This window comes from Ovis aries, chromosome 18 (assembly GCF_016772045.2).
Source record: "Ovis aries strain OAR_USU_Benz2616 breed Rambouillet chromosome 18, ARS-UI_Ramb_v3.0, whole genome shotgun sequence".
NCBI lineage: Eukaryota > Metazoa > Chordata > Mammalia > Artiodactyla > Bovidae > Ovis > Ovis aries.
The window spans coordinates 4,973,294-4,992,305 of record NC_056071.1 but is presented as its reverse complement, the minus strand read 5'-3'; the positions used below and the strand labels follow the sequence as shown (position 1 = coordinate 4,992,305).

The following is a 19,012-nucleotide window of genomic DNA, read 5'->3' as shown; positions in this document are numbered from 1 at the left end:
GACATCTAGGTTGCTTCCATGTCCTGGCTATTGTAAACAGTGCTGCAATGAACATTGGGGTACATGTATCTCTTTCAATTCTGGTTTCCTTGGTGTGTATGCCCAGCAGTGGGATTGCTGGGTCGTATGACAGTTCTATTTCAGTTTTTTAAGGAATCTCCACACTGTTCTCCAAAGTGGCTGTACTAGTTTGCATTCCCACCAACAGTGTAAGAGGGTTCCTTTTTCTCTGCACCCTCTCCCGCATTTACTATCTGTAGACTTTTGGATAGCAGCCATTTCAACCTGTGTGAGATGGTACCTCATTGTGGTTTTGATTTGCATTTCTCTGATAATGAGTGATGTTGAGTATCTTTTCATTTGTTTGTTAGCCATCTGTATGTCTTCTTTGGAGAAGTGTCTGTTTAGTTCTTTGGCCCATTTTTTGATTGGGTCACTTATTTTTCTGGAATTGAGCTGCAGGAGTTGCTTGTATATTTTTGAGGTTAATTCTTTGTCAGTTGCTTCATTTGCTATTATTTTCTCCCATTCTGAAGGCTGTCTTTTCACCTTGCTTATAGTTTCCTTCGTTGTGCAAAAGCTTTTAAGTTTAATTAGGTCCCATTTGTTTATTTTTGCTTTTATTTCCATTACTCTGGGAAGTGGGTCATAGAGAATCCTGCTATGATTTATGTCAGAGAGTGTTTTGCCTATGTTCTCCTCTAGGAGTTTTATAGTTTCTGGTCTTACATCTAGATCTTTAATCCATTTTGAGTTTATTTTTGTGTGTGGTGTTAGAAAGTGATCTAGTTTCATTCTTTAACAAGTGGTTGACCAGTTTTCCCAGCACCACTTGTTAAAGAGATTGTCTTTTCTCCATTGTATATTCTTGCCTCCTTTGTCAAAGATAAGGTGTCCACAGGTGCGTGGATTTATCTCTGGGCTTTCTATTTTGTTCCATTGATGTATGTTTCTGCTTTGTGCCAGTACCATACTGTCTTTGGATGTCTATGGATGACTGTTGCTTTGTAGTATAGTCTGAAGTCAGACAAGTTGATTCCTCCAGTTCCATTCTTCTTTCTCAAGATTGCTTTGGCTATTCGAGGTTTTTTTATATTTCCATACAAATTGTGAAATTATTTGTTCTAACTCTCTGAAAAATACTGCTGGTAGCTTGATAGGAATTGCATTGAATCCATATATTGCTTTGGGTAGTATACTCATTTTCACCATATTGATTCTTCTGATCCATGAACATGGCATATTTCTCCATCTGTTTGTGTCTTCTTTCTTTCATCAGTGTTTTATAGTTTTCTATATATAGGTCTTTTGTTTCTTTAGGTAGATTTATTCTTAAGTATTTTATTCTTTTCATTGCAGTGGTGAATGGAATTGTTTCCTTAATTTCTCTTTCTGTTTTCTTATTGTTAGTGTATAGGAATGCAAGGGATTTCTGTGTGTTAATTTTATATCCTGCAACTTTACTATATTCATTGATTGGCTCTAGTAATTATCTGTGGTGTCTTTAGGGTTTTCTATGTAGAGGATCATGTCATCTGCAAACAGTGAGAGTTTTACTTCTTCTTTTCCAATCTGGATTCCTTTTATTTCTGTTTCTGCTCTGATTGATGTGGCCAAAACTTCCAGAACTATGTTGAATAGTAGTGGTGAGAGTGGGCACCCTTGTCTTGTTCCTGACTTTAGGGGAAATGCTTTCAATTTTTTACCATTGAGGATAATGTTTACTGTGGGTTTATTATATATGGCTTTTATTATGTTGAGGTATGTTCCTTCTATGCCTGCTTTCTGGAGGTTTTTATAATAAATGGATGTTGAATTTTGTCGAAGGCCTTCTGTGCATCTATTGAGATAACCATATGGTTTTTATCTTTCAATTTGTTAATGTGGTGTATCACATTGATTGATTTGTGAATATTGAAGAATCCTTGCAGCCCTGGGATAAAACCCACTTGGTTGTGATGTATGATCTTTTTAATATGTTGTTGGATTCTATTTGCTAGAATTTTGTTGAGGATTTTTGCATCTATGTTCATCAGTGATATTGGCCTGTAGTTTTCTTCTTCTTTTTTTTTTTTGTGGCATCTTTGTCAGGTTTTGATATTAGAGTGATGGTGGCCTCATAGAATGAGTTTGCAAGTTTACCTTCCTCTGCAATTTTCTGGAAGAGTTTGAGTAGGATAGGTGTTAGCTCTTCTCTAAATTTTTGGTAGAATTCAGCTGTGAAGCCATTTGGTCCTGGGATTTTCTTTGTTGGAAGATTTCTGATTATGGTTTTGATTTCTGTACTTGTGATGGGTCTGTTAAGATTTTCTATTTCTTCCTGGTTCAGTTTTGGAAAGTTATACTTTTCTAAGACTTCATCTATTTCTTCCAAGTTGTCCATTTTATTGGCATATAGTTGCTGATAGTAGTCTCTTATGATCCTTTGTATTTCTGTGTTGTGATTTCTCCATTTTTATTTCTAATTTTGTTGATTTGATTCTTCTCCCTTTGTTTCTTGGTGAGTCTGGCTAATGGTTTGTCTATTTTATTTATCTTCTCGAAGAACCAGCTTTTAGCTTTGTTGATTTTTGCTATGGTCTCTTTTGTCTCTATTGCATTTGTTTCTGCTCTAATTTTTTTTATTTCTTTCCTTCTACTAACCCTGGGGTTCTTAATTTCTCCCTTTTCTAGTTGCTTTAGGTATAGAGTTAGGTTATTTATTTTATTTCTCTCCTGTTTCTTGAGGTAGGCTTGTATTGCTATGAACATTCCCCTTAGCACTGCTTTTACTGAATCCCATAGGTTTGGAGTTGTGTTTTCATTTTCATTCGTTTCTATGCATATTTTGATTTCTTTTTTTATTTCTTCTTTGACTTGTTGGTTATTCAGAAGTGTGTTGTTTAGCCTCCATATGTTTGTATTTTTAACAGTTTTTTCCTGTAGTTGACATCTAATCTTACAGCATTGTGATCAGAAAAGATGCTTGAGATATTTTCAATTTTTTTAATTTACCAAGGCTAGATTTATGGCCCAGGATGTGATCTGTCCTGGAGAAGGTTCCATGTGCACTTGAGAAAAAGGTGAAATTCATTGTCTTAGGGTGAAATGTCCTATAGATATCAATTAGGTCTAACTGGTCCATTGTATCATTTAAAGTTTGTGTTTTCTTGCTAAGTTTCTGTTTAGTTGACCTATCCATAGCACACTCCAGTATTCTTGCCTGGAGATCCCCCATGGATGGAGGAGCCTGGCGTGCTACAGTCCACGGGGTCACAAATAGTCGGACACGACTGAGTGACTAAGCACACAAACACAGGGAAGGCCACTAGACCATTCAGGCATGACCTAAATCACATCCTTTATGGTAATACAGTGGAGGAGATGAATAAATTCAAAGGGTTAGGTCTGGTAGACAGAATGCCCGAAGAACTATGGCTGGAGCTTCATAATATTGTATACGAGGTAGTGACCAATGCCATCCTCAAGAGAATAAATGCAAGAAGGCAAAGTGGTTGTCTGAGGAGGCCTTACAAATAGCTGAGAAAAGGAGAAAAGAAAAAGGCAGATGATAAAGGGAAAGATATTCCCAACTGAATGCAGAGTTCTAGAGACTAGGAAGGAGAGATTCTTCCTAAGTGAACAACGCAAAGAAATAGAGGAAAACAATAGAATGGAAAAGACTAGAGATCTCTTCAAGAAAATTAGAAATTCCAAGGGGACATTTCATGCGAAGATGGGCATAATAAAATTCAGAAATGGCAAGGACCTAACAGAAGCAGAAGATATTAAGAAGAGGTGGCAAGAATACAATGTACAAAAAAAGGTCTTAATGACCCAGATAACTACAATGGTGTGATCACTCACCCAGAAGCAGACGTCCTAGAGTGTGAAGTCAAGTGGGCCTTAGGAAGCATTACCATGAACAAAGCTAGTGGAGGTGATGGAATTCCAGCTGAGCTATTTAAAATCCTAAACAATAATGCTGTTAAAGTGCTTCACTCAACATGCCAGTCAATTTGGAAAACTCAGCAGTGAACCACAGGACTGGAAAAGGTCAGTTTTCATTCCAATACCAAAGAATGCTCATTTGCTCAGTCATGTCTAACTCTTTGCCACCCCATAGACTGTAGCCTGCCAGACTCTCCTGTCCATGGAATTTTCTAGGCAAGAATACTGCAGTGGATTGCCATTTCCTACTTCAGGGGATCTTCCCTACCCAGGGATCAAACCTGCTTCTCTGTGTCTCCTGCATTGCCAGGCAGATTCTTTTACCACCAAGCCATGTTGGGAGCCCTAATCCCAAATAAGCCAATGCCAAAAAATGTTCAAATTGCCATACAATTGCATTCATTTCACATTCTGGCAAGATTATGCTCAAAATCCTTCAAACTGGGCTTTAGGAGTATGTGAGTTAAGAATTTCCAGTTGTACCAGCTGCATTTAGAAAAGGCAGAGGAACCAGAGGTCAAATTGCCTACATCTCTGCTGGATCATAGGGAAAGGAAGGGAATTCCAGAAAAACATCTACTTCTGCTTCACTGACTATGCTAAAGCCTTTAATTGTGTAGATCATAACAAACCGTGGAAAATTCTCAAAGAGATGAGAATACCAGACCAATTTACCTGTCTCCTGAGAAACCTGTATGCAGGACAAGAAGCAATACTTAGAACTGCACATGGAAAAACAGACTGGTTCAAAACTGGGAAAGGAGTTCGTCAAGGCTATATGTTGTCACCCTGTTTATTTAACTTCTATGCAGAGTACATCATGCAAAATGCCAGGATGGATGAACCACAAGCTGGAATCAAGGTTGGAGGGAGAAATATCAACAACCTATCATATGCAGATGACACCACTTTGATGGTAGAAAGTGAAGAGGAACTAAAGACCTTCTTGATAAGGGTGAAAGAGGAGAGTGAAAAAGCTACCTTAAAACTCAGCATTCAAGAAACAAAAATCATGGCATCTGGTCCCATCGCTTCATGGCAAATAGGGAAAAAATGGAAACAGTGACAAACTTTATTTTCTTGGACTGCAAAATCACTGTGGACAGTGACTTCAGCCATGATGCTTACTCCTTGGAAGAAAAGCTAGGAAAAACCTAGACAAACCATATTAAATGCAAAGACATTACTTTTACTGACAAAGGTCCTCAATAGTCAAAGCCATGGTTTTTCCAGTATTCATGTATGAATGTGAGAGTTGGACCATAAAGAAGGCTGGGCACTGAAGAATTGATGCTTTCAAACGGCAGTGCTGGATAAGACTCTTGAGAGTCCCTTGGACAGCAAGAAAATCAAACCAGTCAATCCTAAAGGAAATCAACCCTGAATATTCATTGGAAGGACTGATGCTGAAGCTCCAATACTTTGGCCACCTGATTTGAAGAGCCAGCTCATTGGAAAAGACCCTGATGCTGGGAAAGACTGAGGACAGGAGGAGAAGGAGGCAACAGAGGATGACATGGTTGGATGGTATCACTGACTCAATGGACATGAGTTTTAGTAAACTCAGGGAGATACTGGAGGACAGGGAACTCTGACGTGCTGCAGTCCATGGGGTCACAGAGAGTTGGACATGACCTAGCAACTGAATAACAACAACATATGTACACACACACAATGAATATTACTCAACTATAATAAATAATGAAAATTTGCTCTGTATAACCACATGGATGGACCCGAAGGGTATTATGCTAAGTGAAATACGTCTAACAGAGAAAGACAGAAACCATGTTTTCACTGATATGTAGAGTCTTAAAAAATAAAACAAACATGTGAATATAAAAAGACAGAAAGAGACTCATAGCTATAGAGAATAAGCTAGTGGTTACCAGAGGGGAAAGAGACAGGGAAAGAGGTAAGATCAAGGAAGGGAAGGAAGAAGTGCAAACTACTAGGTATAAAATAAATAAGGTACAAGGATATAATATATAGCACAGGGAATATAACATTTTTAAATAACTTTAGAGTATAATTTATAAAAGTATCAAACCGCTATATTGTACACTTGATGCTAATGTAATACTATAAGCCAACTATCTCTCTCTCTCTTTAGTTACTAAGTTGTGTCCTACTCTTGCGTCCCCATGGACTGTAGCCTGCCAGGCTTCTCTGTCCATGGGATTCTCCAGGCAAGAATACTGGAGTGGGTTGCCATTTCTTTCTCCAGGGGATCTTCCCAACCCAGGGATCGAACCCAGGTCTCCTGCACTGCAGGCAGATTCTTTACCAACTGAGCTACAAGGGAAGTCCAACTATATGAGGGAAGTCAACGTACTTCAGTATTAAAAACTGACGTATCATCCTCTTATATAGAGAAACAACATTGTAAATATATTGGTTCTCTACATGTTGATTTTATAACTCAGTGCAATTGCAGTTAAAATACAAACAAGATTCTTTTAGAACATAAAGAGAGAAGTAAATTCTATGTAGAAAAAATAAACATGAGACTAGCCAAGAAAATTCAAATGAGAAGGAGATCAGTTGAAAGAAAGAGTTCCACCAAATGTTAGAATTATTACAAAGCCATAGTGATAAAATGTGTTGGAGACTAGAGAGAGAAAGGACAAGAAAAGCAATGGGTTAGAGCCACAACTCAACAAATAGGCCAAATGTACATTAGTTTTGCTTTACTATTTAGGATTTCAAATTTGTCCAGAAAAGAAAGTTTGCTTGATAATAGGATAAAAATAACATATTACTTCCACACCAAAATCAGTGTCAGATGAATCAAATGTTTAAAGATAGAAATGAATACCAGTAAAACTCTAGGAAAATGATAATATAATTTGGAAGTGAGGAGGGACTTTTTCCTAAGCATGGTACAGAACCCGGATACCATAAAGGAGAAAATTAATAAAATAATTACATAACAATTAAAACTATTCTGCAGAAATAGAAGTGACAACCAACAAACAGGTCAAAACTGTTTTCAACATATACTGCAAAGAGCACTGGTAAATCAGTGATAGAAATAATAGCCCAATTTCAAACAAACCAAAGAAGAGATTTAGAGAATTTATTAATTCATTGAAAAAAAAATGATGGATCAATGTGAAAATATATTGAATGCCATTCATATGAAAAGAAATTGAAGCCAAAACCAGTTTTGAGATATGTTATTTTGCTTTGCAGATTGCAAACAATCAGGAAGTTTGATATTATTTAAGACAGCAAAGATAAAAGTTTTGCTCTGCTTTTCATATTTTATTTTAAACTAATATTGGGTTGATAAGTAAGGACATAATTGATGCAACTTTTGGAAAAGCAAATTGGTAATCTTTATAAAAATCAAGGCCTACTATGTCCTCTGCTTCTTCTACTGCTAGGCATTTACCCTGGGGAGACAGTTCAGGTTATGTGTGAGAAATGCACACATAAGGCTATTCAGTGCGGCAGTGGAGGGGGTTACACAAAACTAGACATGCCCTAAATGTCCGTCAGTGAAGACAAAGGGCTGCCATGGCAACAGCTGTGCTGGGTCTCCGAGTACCGACCCAGAACTTCCAAGTGAGAGAAGCAAGTTGCAGAACATAATCGTAGTATAATTCATTCCTTAAAAAGGAAGAAGAAGAGAAATGAATATTTACGTGAGATCCGGGGAAATCACTCATGGCCCCTATATTCCAAGGAAACTCCAGCCTGGAATCTCAAAATCATAAAGCAGCTTAGATCTTTACTTAAGTTTTTTGAAAGAACATCCACAAGGAATTTCGTTTAAAGCACACGGCCAAACCTCTGAACTCCTTTGCCCAGATCTTTCCCAGAAGTTCACAAAATGCAGCTTCTGTCCTCAGTCTCTAATCTTGTACTCTCAAGAGACCTCCCAGGCATTTCCCCCAGAGTCAGCTTGTCTTGTCTTGGTGAGAGTCTGTATCCGTCTGCCTGCCCTGCTTCTGCCCTTTCCGGTGCAGACACCGCAGCACCCTGCCCTGCCTGCCCTGCACCAGTAAGGCCTTCCAGATGCTACCTAGGAGGATGGGGAGATGGAAGCAGGACACCTGCTTGCAGCTTCTCTCCCCAACATCAGTACTTCTGGGTGCACTGAGACTGCAGGTGGGCATGAGGAGAATCCTTGGCAGTGACCCCTAGGCGGGCACAGGGGCTGGGATGAAGGGAGGGGCCTCTCCCTCTTCCGGGAACCAGTAGCGCTTTCTGGTCGGACTCAAGCCAAGCACAAGTGCTGTGCTTCCTTCTGCTGCACTGTGCCGAGCTGCCTCTTGGGGGCATAATTCAGATTCCGCACTTGCCCTCTGCTGAGCTAGTCTGCCTTCCCAGCTCTAGGATGGGGTGAGCAGACCCAACACATAGGGTCACTGGAGGCTGGCATGTCCTGCGCCCTACCCCAGAGAGAGATAATGGGAACTGCCCTGAGAATCACAGAGCAATAGGAGATGACCCCCCAGTATAGAGAACTCTTTCTCTGTCCTTACTGCTTCGTAGGACTCTGTTGTATAGATGTTCCATAGTTTCTGTAGCTAGTTCTCTATAGATGGACACCGAGATTTTTTCCCCTGCAATAGCAATACAATACTAGACATGATTTTGTATTTTTGCCTCATATCTTTTGCATAAATTTCTAAAATACAGAGTGCAAATGCAGATGTAATTTTGCTAGGTATTGCTAATTTCCCTCCATGGAGGCTGCACCATTTTGCATTCCCTCTAGCAAAGTAGGGCAATCCCAAAGAATGTTCAAACTACCACATAATTGTACTCATTTCATATACCAGCAAAGTAATGTTCAAAATCCTTCAAGCTAGGCTTCAGCAGTCCATGAACCAAGAGTTTCTAGATGTACAAGCTGGCTTTAGAAAAGGCAGAGGAACCAGAGATCAAATTGCTAGTATCTGTTGGATCATAGAAAAAGCAAGGGAATTCCAGAAAAAAAAACATCTGCTTCATTGACTAAGCTAAAGCCTTTAACTGTGTGGATCACAAAAACTATAGAAAATTCTTAAAGAGATGGGAATACCAGATAACCTTACCTGCCTTCTGAGAAACCTGTATGCAGGTCAAGAAGCAGCAGTCAGAAGTGGACATGGAAGAATGGACTGGTTCCAAATTGGGAAAGGAGTATGACAAGGCTGTATGTTGTCATCCTGCTTATTTAAATTCTATGCAAAATTCTGTGCTTAGTCACTCAGTTGTGTCCAGCTATTTGTAACCCCATAGACTCCTCTGTTCATGGGGATTCTCCAGGTAAGAATACTGGAGTGAGTGGCCATGCCCTTCTCCAGGGGATCGTCCCAACCCACTGATCGAACCCAGGTCTCCTGCATCGCAGGTGGATTCTTTACTGTCTGAGCCACCAGGGAAACCCATTTCAACCATACTTCAATTTTTTTTTTTTTAAGTAAAATCTGGAAAGAATACAGCTCCACACTCTAGCTTTTCCAACCTGTCTCATCAATGTGTGTCCCCAGGCTCTAGCTCAGCACATTGTAGGTATTAAGTATTTATAAAATCAGTGAGCAATAAATTTTCAGAAGAGGACCTCAATGTTGGAAAAAATTCATCTTTGTAGCTCTGTATTTCTGCATCTCTTTTCAACTGCTGCTGAATCCGTGGATGAATTGGTTTCCATTTCCTCTCTGGTTTTTCATCTAATAAGACAGAATCACAATAAAGGACAGAAATGGTAAGGATCTAACAGAAGGAGAAGAGATTAAGAAGAGGTGGCAAGAATACACGGAAGAACTACACAAAAAAAGATTGTAATGACCTGAATTGCCAAATTCAGACTTAAATGGAAGAAAGTAAGGAAAACCACTAGGCCATTCAGGTATGATCTAAATCAAACCCCTTACAATTATACAGTGGAAGTGACAAATAGATTCAAGGTATTAGATCTGATACATGGAGGTTTGTAACATTGTACAGGAGGCGGGGATCAAAGCCATCTCCAAGAAAAAGAAATGCAAAAAGGCAAAGTGGTTGTTTGAAGAAAAATTACAAATAGCTGAGGAAAGAAGAAAAGCAAAAGGCAAAGGAGAAAATGAAAGATATACCTATCTGAATACAGAGTTCCAAAGACTAGCAAGGAGAGATAAGAAAGCCTTCCTAAGTGAACAATGTGAAGAAATAAAGGAAAGAAAATAGAATGAGAAAGACTAGAGATCTCTTCAAGAAAATTAGAGATATCAAGAGAACATTTCATGCAAAGATGGGTACAGTAAGAACAGAAATGGTATGGGCCTAACAGATGCAGAAAATATAAAGAAGAGTTGGCAAGAATACACAGAAGAGCTATACAAAAAAGATCATAATGACCCAGATAACCACGATGGTGTGATCACTTACCTAGAGCCAGATATCCTGGAATGTGAAGTCAAGTGGGCCTTAGGAAGCATCACTATGAACAAAGCTAGTGGAGGTGATGGAATTCCAGCTGAGCTATTTCAAATCTGCACTCAATATGCCAGCCAATTTGTAAACTCAGCAGTGGCCACAGGACTGGAAAAGGTCAGCATTCATTCCAATCCCAAAGAAAGGCAATGCCAAAGAATGTTCAAACTACTGCACTATTGCACTCATCTCACATGCTAGCAAAGTAATGCTCAAAATTCTCCAAATGAGGCTTCAAATGTATGTGAATCGAGATCTTCCAGATGTTCAAGCTGGATTTAGAAAGGGTAGAGGAACCAGACACCAAATTGCCAGTCTCCATTGGATCATAGAAAAAGCAAGAGAGTTCCAGAAAAATATCTACTTCTGCTTTGTTGACTATGCCAAAGCCTTTGACTGTGTGGATCACAACAAACTGGGGAAAATTCTGAAAGAGATGGGATTATCAGACCACCTGATCTGCCTCCTGAGAAACACATATACATGTCAAGAAGCAGCAGTTAGAACCAGACATGAAACAATGGACTGGTTCAAAACTGGGAAAGGAGTGCATCAAGGCTATATACTGTGACCCTACTTATTTAACTTATATGCAGAGTACATCATGCAAAATGCCGGGCTGGATGAAGCACAAACTGGAATCAAGATTGCCAGGAGAAATATCAATAACCTCAGATATGCAGAAAACACCACCCTTATGGCAGAAGGCGAAGAGGAACTAAAGATCCTCTTGATAGAAGTGAAAGAGGAGAGTGAAAAAGCTGGCTTAAAACTCAACATTCAAAAAACTAAGATCATGGCGTCCGATCCCATCACTTCATGGCAAATAGATGCGAAAGCACTGGAAACAGTGGGATTTTATTTCGTTTGGCTCCAAAACCACTGCAGATGGTGATTGCAGCCATGAAATTAAAAGACCCTTGCTCCTTGGATGAAAAGTTATGACAAACCTAGAAGGCATATTAAAAAATCAGAGACGTTACTTTTCTGACAAAGGTCCATATAGTCAGACCTACAGTTTTTCCAGTAGTCATGTGTGGATGTGAGAATTGGGTCACAAAAGGCTGAGCACCAAAATTCAAACTGTGGTGTTGGAGAAGACTCTTGAGAGCCCCCTAGACAGCAAGGAGGTCAAACCAGTCAATCCTAAAGGAAATCAGTCCTGAATATTCATTGGAAGGACTGATGCTAAAGCTGAAGCTCCAATACCTGGCCACCTGATATGAAGAGGTGAGTCATTAGAAAGGACCCTGATGCTGGGAAAGATTGAAGGAAGTAGAGGAAGGGGAGGACAGAGGATAAGATGGTTGGACGTCATTACTGACTTGATGGACATGAGAGTGAGCAAGCTCTGGGAGATGGTGAAGGAGGGAAGCCTGGCATGCTGCAGTTCATGGGGTCGAAAAGAGTCAGACACAACTGATTGACTGAACAACAACAATCCATGATGGTATGGTCACTCACATGCAGCCAGACATCCTGGAGTGTAAAGTCAAGTGGGCCTCAGGAGGCATTACTACAAACAAAGCTAATGGAGGTGATGGAATTCTAGCTCCACTATTTAAAATCTTAAAAGATGATGCTGTTAAAGGCCTGTGTTCAGTATGTCAGCAAATTTGGAAAATCCAGCAGTGGCCACAGGACTGGAAAATGTGTTTCATTCCAATCCCAAAGAAGGGCAATGTCAAAGAATGTTCAAACTACCTTACAATTGAGCTCATTTAACACACTAGCAAGGTAATGCACAAAATTCTTCAAGCTAGGCTTCAGCTATACATGAGCAGAGAACTCTCAGATGTAGAAGCTGAGCTTAGAAAAGGCAGAGGAACCAGAGATCAAATTGCCAGCATTCGTTGGCTCATGAAGAAAACAAGGGAATTTCAGAACAAATCTACTTCTGCTTCACTGACTACACCAAAGCCATTGACTGTGTGGATCATGACAAACTGTGGAAAATTCTTAAAGAGATGGGAATGCCAGACAACCTTACCTGTCTCCTGAGAAACCTGTATGCAGGCCAAGAAACAACACTTAGAACTGGACATGGGACAATGGACTGGTTCAAAATTGAAAAAGGAGTTCATCAAGGCTATATGTTGTCACCCTGTTTATTTAACTTCTATGTGGAGTGTATCATGCAAATACCAGGATGGATGAATCACAAGCTGGAATCAAGATAGTCAGGGGAAATATCAACGGCCTCAGATATGCAGATGATCCCACCCTAATGACAGAAAGCGAAGCGGAACTAAAGAGTTTCTTGATGAAGATGAAAGAGGAGAATGAAAAAACTGGATTAAATATCAGCATTCAAAGAATGAAGATCAGGGCATCCGGTCCTATCACTTCATGGCAATTAGATGGGGAAAAAATGAAAACAGTGGTAGATTTTATTTTCTTTGGCTCCAAAATCACTGTGGATGGTGACTGCAGCCATGAAATTAAAAGATGCTTATTCCTTGGAAGTAAAGTTATGAGACACCTAGACAGCGTATTAAAAAGCAGAGACATCACTTTGTCGACAGTGGTCCATTTGGTCAAAGCTATGGCTTTTCCAGTAGTCATGTATGGATGTGAGAGTTGGACTGTGAAGAAGGCTGAGTGCCAAAAAACTGATGCTTTCAAATTGTGGTGTTGGAGAAGAGTCTTGAAAGTCCCTTGAACAACAAAGAGATCAAACCAATCAATCCTTAAGGAAATCAGTCCTGAATGTTCATTGGAAGGACTGATGCTGAAGCACCAACACTTTGGCCAGCTGATGTGAAGAGCTGACTCATTGGAAAAGACCCTGATGCTGGGAAAGACTGAGGGCAGGAGAAGGGGGCAACAGAGGATGACATGGTTGGATGGTATCACTGACTCTGTGGACATGAGTTTCAGCAAACTCGGGGAGATACTGGAGGACAGGGAACCCTGGTGTGCTGTAGTCCATGAAGTCACAAAGAGTCTGACCCAACTGAGTGACTCAAGAATAACAACAGGACAATTATCTCACCTTTTAGTTCCCACATGTTTCCCCGGCACATTATGTTCTGAACAATTGCCCCACGTTTGGTTGGGTGCACTCAGCCTGTGAAGTGAGGAGTCGGACTTTGATGACAGGGCCTATCTGCTCTTAGAAGCTGGGTGGAGGCGCTTTATCTAATCACTCAGAGTACTGGTCACCTGGTGAAAAGTGGTGGTAAGAACCCCTGTGTTGCATGAGTGTTTGGAGGAAAGTGGATGTAGGTAGAGTATTTCTTATAGCATCTGGCAGTTCCTAATAATCTGTAACAATTACTGATCTACCAAATGTTATCACAGATCATTTTATTTTTTCTTTTAAAGTCCGTGACACCTTTGCCAATTATTGTCCCAGAAAATGTTCTTATTTCCTTTATTCCCAGGGCACCTGTGTCAGGACATGGTGTACCCAAGAGCTGCTTTAGTTTAAATAATACCATCAAAGAACTAGTTCAATAAATCTGAAAGGAGTTAACTTTGGGTTGGATCCATTTTATCTTTGTTTTTATTTTCCTTTTCTTAATTACAAAATCAGTACAAACTTGATGAGAAAGAGGAAAAGATTTTGGAAAACACAGATTAAATTTTTATAAACAAAAATAATAGCCTGTGCTCATTAGAAATCTCCCTTTTCCCCCCAAGCATTTTAATAAGACATCATCTGCAAATCTGGAATAAACTGTTTCAATTTCACTGTGTATGTTCAAATGATTCCAACCTGTTTTCTGTGTTATATATTTTCCCATTTTTTCCTGTGTGCTCCATACTCTGCTCTTTTAGCTTAATATCATATAAGTAATTTTTTTTTTTTTTACTTAGTTTTCCATGTAATCAGTATTAATGGTTGCATGGTAGTTCCTCATTTTGAAGTAGCCTGAGGTCCTACTGGGCCAGCTGGCTCAGATGATAAAGAATCTGCCTGCAATGCAGGAGACCTGGGTTTGATACCTGGGTCAAGAAGATCCCTAGAAAAGGTAATGGCAACCCACTCCAGTATTCTTGCCTGGAGAATTCCATGGACAGAGGAGCCCGGCAGGCTACAGTCCATGGGGCTGCAAAGAGTTGGAAACTACTGAGCGGCTAACGCTTCTACTACTTTAGATGGCTCAGGCTGCTATAAAGTTGCCAAAGCCTGGGTGCCTTAAATAGCAGACATTTCTTTCTCACTCCAGGGGCCAGGAAGTCCAGGAGGAGGTGCTGGCAGGTTCTGTTCTCGGCAAGGACCCACCTCCTGGTTGTAGATGCCACCTTTTCATCGTGTCCTCGTGTAAGAGAGAGGATTGAGCTCTCTGTCTCTTCTCAGTTCAGTTCAGTAGCTCAGTCATGTCCGACTCTTGGCGACCCCATGAATCGCAGCACGCCAGGCCTCCCTGTCCATCACCAACTCCCAGAGTTCACTCAAACTCACGTCCATCGAGTCGGTGATGCCATCCAGCCATCTCATCCTCAGTCGTCCCCTTCTCCTCCTGCTCCCAATCCCTCCCAGCATCAGAGTCTTTTCCAATGAGTCAACTCTTCGCACGAGGTGGCCAAAGTACTGGAGTTTCAGTTTTAGCATCATTCCTTCCAAAGAAATCCCAGGGCTGATCTCCTTCAGAATGGACTGGTTGGATCTCCTTGCAGTCCAAGGGATTCTCAAGAGTCTTCTCCAACACCACAGTTCAAAAGCATCAATTCTTCGGTGGTCAGCTTTCTTCACAGTCCAACTCTCACATTCATACATGACTACTAGAGAAACCATAGCCTTGACTAGATGGACCTTAGTTGGCAAAGTAATATCTCTGCTTTTGAATATGCTATCTAGGTTTGTCATAACTTTCCTTCCAAGGAGTAAATGTCTTTTAATTTCATGGCTGCAGTCACCATCTGCAGTGATTTTGGAGCCAAGAAAAATAAAGTCTGACACTGTTTCCACTGTTTCCCTATCTATTTCCCGTGAAGTGATGGGACCAGATGCCATGATCTTCGTTTTCTGAATGTTGAGCTTTAAGCCAACTTTTTCACTCTCCTCTTTCACTTTCATCAAGAGGCTTTTTAGTTCCTCTTCACTTTCTGCCATAAGGGTGGTGTCATCTGCATATCTGAGGTTATTGATATTTCTCTGGGCAATCTTGATTCCAGCTTGTGCTTCCTCCAGCCCAGCGTTTCTCACGATGTACTCTGCATAGAAGTTAAATAAGCAGGGTGACAATATACAGCCTGAGGTACTCCTTTTCATATTGGGAACCAGTCTGTTGTTCCATGTCCAGTTCTAACTGTTGCTTCCTGACCTGCATATATAGTTACTTTTAGCCTCTTTATTTTCTTTGTACTTTGTAGCTCTGAGAGACATTGGTCTAGGTGCGAGCATTGCAGAACTACAGTAAAGGGTCCCAGGTCCCAGCCTGTCTCAGTAAGGCTTCCCATGACAAATGAACCAATTCCACCACACTCCAGCCAGCAGTAAATGTTAGAGCTTGTTAAATTTTTGACTATATCAGGTAGACATAACATGATATCTTATGAATAGTTGTATCTTTTATTTCTAAAGATAATCACACTGTTATACGTGTGATTTCCCTCTGTCCAGCCTGCTCGTAGGTATAACCGCCCATGCCTCTTTTATTAGCAAAAATTCGTTTCAGGGATTTGGTGAAAATATCCACAGAGAAATTTCCTATCAGTGCTGGGAGGCTTTGCTGGTGTGAGAAACGTGCAGCCCGCGCGGCTAGAGATCTGCTCCGTGTGAGCCGTGAGCCAGGCCTCTGGCCAAGGCCACCTCTGTCTTTGCTTTCGTTTCTGATGCTGGTCTGATGGCCCAGCCTGATGGAGCTGAGCCCCAGCCGTCTGGAGTCGGTGAGGAATTACTGCTGAGGGTCACCCCCGGGGGTCATGTTGCCCTCCACACCCCCAACCTCTGCCTCTTCCCTGAAGAAGTAAAGGGTTGGGTTTCACTGTAATGCGACCCAGAGATGAAAAGTGCTGCTGAGGCTAAAACCCTAGAGGGACAGCTGACAAAGAAAGAAGCATCCTTCTCGCTGAAGGCTGGTGAGCCCAGGACTGTGGCGGACGGGCCCCCGCAGTGCCAGGAGGGTGTCCGCTCCAGGGAGGGACAGCCCCTGACCCCAGGATTTGGCCACACAGGGATTTGATGGACAGTGGCACAGGAAGGCCATTGAACAATTATGACCAGGTCAGTCGCAGCCTAGAATTTACTCTTTATTCTGCTGTGAACTCTGGGTTTTTAGATATATTTTTACTTTTTGCTGCTCCATTGATGCAGGTGAATGTAATTTTTTTTAAAGCATGTATTCATGTAAATTCATGTACATGTATTCATGTATTCATGTAAGTGTCTTTTCTAGGATACACAGGGGATGCCAGAGATTTTTGAATCAAGAAAGAACATTTGTCTTCTGTCATGCATGCTTTCCTTGATGGGGATGAGAGAATTAAGCAGTAGTATAATAAATATATATATGTAAGAGACAAACTGATTTAGAATTGATAGAATTAAAGTCACTTTCATACTACTTCTCCATTGTCCTAGATTCACAGAAAAATAAAAAAAGCAGTAGAGAGAGAACTGTAGTTCGACTATGAGTCAGGAGGAATGATTTAACCAATACTGTTCTAGAAGAAAAGGTAAGAATACCTCATTAGGATATAAAGCCAGAACAGATTCAGAATCAGCAGACAAAGGAGGACTAAATGGGGAAGGCCACAATGAACTGTAGTGAAGTAGCATGGCTTGGATCACCAGGTATCATTCTGTAACATTTGTGAAATTCCGTTTCATTCCTTTCCCAAAATGAAAGAGAAGAATAATTCCTGTTCATTTTCCTATAGTCAAAATAATTTATTTTTCTAAAACCTGGATTACAGAAATAACATGGAGAGGTTGAGTTATTGGCAACTAAAACCATTTATCCTATAAATGTCAGAATATGTAAAACATACAGTGTTACTGAAAGTATTTTTTTTTTTTTTGTAAATAGATTATTAACTCGAAGTGAAGTGAAGTGAAGTCGCTCAGTTGTGTCCGACTCTTTGCAACCCCATGGACTGTAGCCTACCAGGCTCCTCCCTCCATGCGATTCTCCAGGCAAGAGTACTGGAGTGGGTTGCCATTTCCTTCTCCAATTGACTTGAAAGTGACTGTCAAAGGCTAAATGATGTTCTGGTTTCATATGTTTTAAAATATTTTTAATAAATTTTCACATAATGAACTTTAGTTTACTGCCCATGTCCAGCATATTTAAATACCAGGCCTTATAGATATTAACATTTATCACCCACCCACTCCAGTGTTCCTGCCTGGAGAATCCCAGGTTCAGGGAAGCCTGATGGGCTGCCGTCTATGGGGTTGCACAGAGTCGGACACAACTGAAGTGACTTAGCAGCAGCAGCAGCAGAAGTGTGTTCACTTGTCATCGTCACAGCTTATTGGAAATATTTCTTGTATTCTCGAGTTAAGTCTGTGTCCTAAATCCATAATGCTAGTCATCCACTACATTTATAGCTTTCTTTTCACTAGCTCCTACTTCTACTTACTTCTGGTTGTCTCTTTCCCCAAAACAAACAAGCAACACTAATCAAACCTTAAAAATAAAAGATACTATGCTAATGGCTTCCCCTTCTCCTTTTTTTAAAGTTATCTTCTCTACTAAGCATATTAACTTTATCTTAAAAGCAAGTAGGATGCCGGTTGATATATATATGGAATTTTCATTGTTATCTTGGAAAATAACTACACCCATTGTAATAGAGAACAAAAAGGATTTTAAAAAATGTTGACACTCAATCATTCTAATGTTCTACTATTATTTTCCTACTAGTTTTAGTTCTCTGCTACATTAATATTATATTGAAATAGATAAAAAGATAGATAGAAATAGATTGAATAGAACATATTCAATATATTGAAATAGATTCAATAGGTTGAATAGAACATATTCAATATATTAAAATAGATTCAATATATTGAATATGTTTGGGGGTTGTATTTTGAGTATGAATTTTAAATATGTATGAATAAAATATTTAGAACTGTGATGTTTTACTGTATTAAAGAATATAATTATGGAAATGTTTGATTAATGGGCAAAAATAATCAAATAATCTCAAATAGTATAAATATCTTGCTCTAAGTTTAAATCAAAGGTCACCAATTCTCAATATAAAAGTTTAGTAGTATTTTTGTAAAAATAAAATTACTATTCAGTTCAGTTCAGTTAAGTCGCTCAGTCATGTCTGACTCTTTGTGACTCCCTGAATCGCAGTACGCCAGGCCTCCCTGTCCATCATCATCTCCTGGAATTCACTCAAACTCACGTCCATCGAGTCAGTGATGCCATCTAGCCATCTCATCCACTGTTGTCCCCATTTCCTCCTGCCCTCAATCCCTCCCAGCATCAGAGTCTTTTCCATTGAGTCAACTCTTCGCATGAGGTGGCCAAAGTACTGGAGTTTCAGCTTTAGCATCATAAAATTACTATTAAAGTACATATATTTACCTTTAACAAAAGACATTTCATGGTGGGGAAGAGGGTTTCTGCCTTACATGATGTATCTCTGTACTATTTAATTTTTTTTCAATGAGAATGTGTTCTTTTATTACTTATTTGATTTCTTTAAAATTTTAAATTAAGTCATATGATTCCATTACAGAGACTTTAGGAAATAAAGAAAA

At 39.9% G+C, this 19,012-nt stretch overlaps 1 protein-coding gene across 3 annotated transcripts in view; it reads left to right on the top strand.

The window, feature by feature from the left end:
* The window catches only part of LRRK1 (leucine rich repeat kinase 1), a 142,331-nt gene that overhangs the window by 20,682 nt on the left and 102,637 nt on the right, over positions 1 to 19,012 (top strand). The window lies entirely within an intron of this gene.